Raw genomic sequence first — 4155 nt, 5'->3', positions numbered from 1 at the left:
GCCTTGGCAAGCGCCTTCCCCCAGCTCCAGTGTCTTGTGGTCTTAAGTCCATGGGTTAGAATTAACTCAACAGCTCGTAGCAGCTTTGGCCTCCATGAGTCCTCACTAATAGATTAGCGGGAGCTGAAGACGCAGACACTCTGCTAGAGGCCAGGCCTCTGTTCCAGGCCTCCAGCTGGGATTCGCCTTCCTTCAGGTACCCCAGGGCTTGGGTCATGTCCCAAGTATTTGCCAGACAGGAAGAAGACCTTGAGTATGTTTTAACCTTCCTTTACAATTGTTTCTGGTGCTGTGCATGGGACACGTGGCTGTAATCCCAGCTACTCAGGAGGCCGAGGCGGAAGGATCGCTTGAGCTCAAAGTTGTTCAGGTCTACCCGGGGCAACAAGCAAGACCCTGTCTGTAAAAAAAAAACCAAAAACCTTTTTTCTTGAACTTTTACTAAAGAAAGACAAGAACATGATTTAAAAAATAAAACAGCCAGGCGCGGTGGCTCACGCCTGTCATCCCAGCACTTTGGGAGGCTGAGGCGGGCAGATCACCTGAGGTCAGGAGTTTGAGACCAGCCTGGCCAACATAGTGAAACCCCATCTCTACTAAAAATACAAAAGGTAGCCAGGTGTGGTGGCCCACGCCTGTAATTCCAGCTACTTGGGAGGCTGAGGCAGGAGAGTCGCTTGAACCCGGGATGCGGAGGTTGCAGTGGGGCTGAGATTGCACCCCTGCACCCCTGCATTTGCAGAGGTTCAATGTTCCCACGGTGACTACTTGGTGACTCTCTAGATTGATGGGTCTCAGCAGTGACCACACCCGGGAAGTATTGTGGAGTTTAAAAATAGCATTGCGTCCTGGTCCCACACCCATAAATTCTGATTTATTGGACTGGGTGTGGGCCTTGAGCATGATGTTACATAAAAGTTCCTCAGGTGATTCTGAGGCCTGGAGTGTTCATAAGCTGTCTCTTATACACATCTAGATGTGTATAAGAGACAGATCCTGGCTAACACGGTGAAACCCCGTCTCTACTAAAAAATACAAAAAACTAGCCGGGCAAGGTGGCGGGTGCCTGTAGTCCCAGCTACTCAGGAGGCCGATGCAGGAGAATGGCGTAAACCCGGGAGGCGGAGCTTGCAGTGAGCCGAGATCCGGCCACTGCACTCCAGCCTGGGCGACAGAGCGAGACTCCGCCTCAAAAAAAAAAAAAAATGTCCAAGTAACTAGGTGAACTTAACACAACTTGTGGAGTTCATACGTCCAAGAGGGCTTACTGGTAACGGTGTGCAAATGTGCAGTAAGAAGCAATGAGTGCAGAGGCTCAGTGGGTACTTATGCCCGTTTGCTTGTTGCTCCCAGAGGTCATCACGAGGTGGGTGGCTTCAGATCCCACTTACGCCACCAGATCTGATTAAAGAAAAACTTGGCTGGACATGGTGGCTCACGCCTGTAATCCCAGCACTTTGGGAGGCTGAGGCAGGCAGATCACTTGAGGCAAGGAGTTTGAGACCAGCCTGGCCAACATGATGAAACCTCATCTCTACCAAAAATACAAAAATTAGCTGGAGGTAGTGGCACACGCCTGTAATCCCAGATACTCAGGAGGCTGAGACAGGAGAATTGCTTGAACCTGGAAGGCAGAAGTTGCAGTGAGCTGAGATCACACCACCGCATTCCAGCCGGGGTGACAGAGTGAGACTCTGTCTCAAAAAAAAAAAAAAGGAAAAGAAAAACTTAAGTACCTTTAAATTTTAAGAAGTTTATTTGAGCATTCAGTGATTCATGAATCAGGGTAGCACTAGAGAGCAGGTGGCTAGTACACCACTGAGAGGGGCATGAGGGAAGACTTTCGTAAGGTGTTTGCAGAAGCCAGACACAGACGATAATTCTGACTGGTGAAAGTGGATAATTCCGAGTGAGAGGTTCGTTGGTGGTTTCTGACTGGTGTAGTTTCCAGTTTCATTTTACTGTTTACATTGGGGTTTGGTTTGTTCACATAGGAATTCACAGTACTAGAGCCACACCTTTGTCTAACGGCCTCCTGATTAGAGTTTTTCCTTTTTCGCCTTCTTTTCTTTTCTTTTTCCCCTTCTTTCCTTTCCTTTCCTTTCCTTCCCCTTTCTTTTCCTTTTCTTTTCCTTTTCCTTTCCTTTTTCCTTTCCTTTTCCTTTTCTTTTTTCCTTTCCTTTCCTTTTTCCTTTTTCTTTTCCTTTCCGTCACCCAGGCTGGAGTGCAGTGGCGCGATCTTGGCTCACTGTAACCTCCGCCTCCCGGATTCAGGCAGTTCTCCTGCCTCAGTCTCCCAAGTAGCTGGGATTACAGGTGTGCACCACCACGCCCAGCTAATTTTTGTATTTTTAGAAGAGATGGGGTTTCACCATATTGGTCAGGCTGGTCTCAAACTCCTGACCTCAGGCGATCCACCCACCTCGTCCTCCCAAAGTGCTGGGATTACAGGCGTGAGCCACTGTGCCCAGCCGCTGGAATTTTTTCAAACAGCACTGATAAATGCTACAAAATGTAAGCGAGAGTGAACGAAACAAAAGCGTTGTTGCCTCCAGCCGAGGGGACGGTGGAGGGCATGTTACTTCCAGTTTGTAGTCACGGTGGGAAGCTTGACGTGGCACAAAGCAAACGGTATTGGCTTCCTGAGGCTTCTTTTTGCTCTCTTTGCTTTTGACCCCCTGAGTGGGTGGGAAAATTGGATGCTGAGCTCTGGCCCATAAACAGATTGGGACGAGCAGGCTTTTTAGCTCGGTCTCATGGGAATGGAGAAGGCACTGCTGGAACAGCCCCCAAGCTCTGGCCTGGAATTAGAGGAGAAACTCATCCACTCTGTGCTGGGTCCAGGGGATTTCCCGCTGCTGGTAACAGGGAAGGTGTGAAGAGAATACTTTGGGGCTGGGCGCGGTGACTCAGGCCTGTAATCCCAGCACTTTTGGAGGCTGAGGCGGGTATATCACCAGAGGTCAGGAGTTCGAGACCAGCCTGGCCAACATGGTGAAACCCCGTCTCTACTAAAAATACAAAAAATTAGCCGGGCGTGGTGGTGGGCGCCTGTAATCCCAGCGACTCAGGAGGCTGAGGCAGGAGAGTCACTTGAACCAGGGGACAGAGGTTGCAGTGAGCCGAGATTGCACCATTGCACTCCAGCCTGGGCGACAGAATGAAACTCTGTCTCAAAAACAAACACAAAAACAAAAGCCACAACATAAAAGAGAGAATACTTTGGAAATAGGAAGCGTGGTACTCCCTGCCAATGAAGGAACCCTCTCCAGAGGATAAAGCCCTTGGTCTGAGGTCTTACCCTGTCATAGTTTTCTTTTGCTGTGTAACAAATTGCCCTGATACGTAGTAGCCTAAAACAACAGGCGTTTATTATTTTGGACAGTTTCTGAGGGTCAGGATTCTGAGTGGGGCGGGATGGCCTGGCTCAACGTCTCTTGTGAAGTTGCATTCACACTGGAGCTGCAGTCTTCCAAAGGCTTGATTGAGCCTGGAGGATCTGCCCCCGAGCCCATGTGTGATGCTGTTGGCAGAAGGCCTCAGTTCCCTGGAACGTGAGGCTCTCCACAGGGCTGCTCACGACATGGCACCTGCCTTCCCCGAGAGCAAGTGATCCACAAGACAGCGTGAGCGGGACAGGAGCCGCAGTGCCTTTTATGACTTAGCCTCTGAAGTCACACACTGTCTCTTGGGCTTTATTTCATTCACTAGAAATGAGTCACTAAGTCCAGCCCCCTTTTCACGAGGAGGGGAATATTTAAAAAATAAAACAGCCAGGCGCGGTGGCTCACGCCTGTCATCCCAGCACTTTGGGAGGCTGAGGCGGGCAGATCACCTGAGGTCAGGAGTTCGAGACCAGCCTGGCCAACATAGTGAAACCCCATCTCTAGTAAAAATACAAAAGGTAGCCAGGTGTGGTGGCCCACGCCTGTAATTCCAGCTACTTGGGAGACTGAGGCAGGAGAGTCGCTTGAACCCGGGATGCGGAGGTTGCAGTGGGGCCGAGATTGCACCCCTGCACCCCTGCATTTGCAGAGGTTCAATGTTCCCACGGTGACTCCTTGGTGACTCTCTAGATTGATGGGTCTCAGCAGTGACCACACCCGGGAAGTATTGTGGAGTTTAAAAATAGCATTGCGTCCTGGTCCCACACCC

At 50.3% G+C, this 4155-nt stretch overlaps 1 protein-coding gene across 1 annotated transcript in view; it reads left to right on the top strand.

Moving 5' to 3' along the window:
- Positions 1-4155, top strand: part of SHPK (sedoheptulokinase) — a 44361-nt gene that overhangs the window by 33489 nt on the left and 6717 nt on the right. The window lies entirely within an intron of this gene.

The sequence above is a fragment of the Mandrillus leucophaeus genome, unplaced genomic scaffold, assembly GCF_000951045.1.
Source record: "Mandrillus leucophaeus isolate KB7577 unplaced genomic scaffold, Mleu.le_1.0 Scaffold212, whole genome shotgun sequence".
NCBI lineage: Eukaryota > Metazoa > Chordata > Mammalia > Primates > Cercopithecidae > Mandrillus > Mandrillus leucophaeus.
The sequence above is the reverse complement of the archived record's forward strand: the minus strand, read 5'-3'. Positions and strand labels throughout refer to the sequence as shown.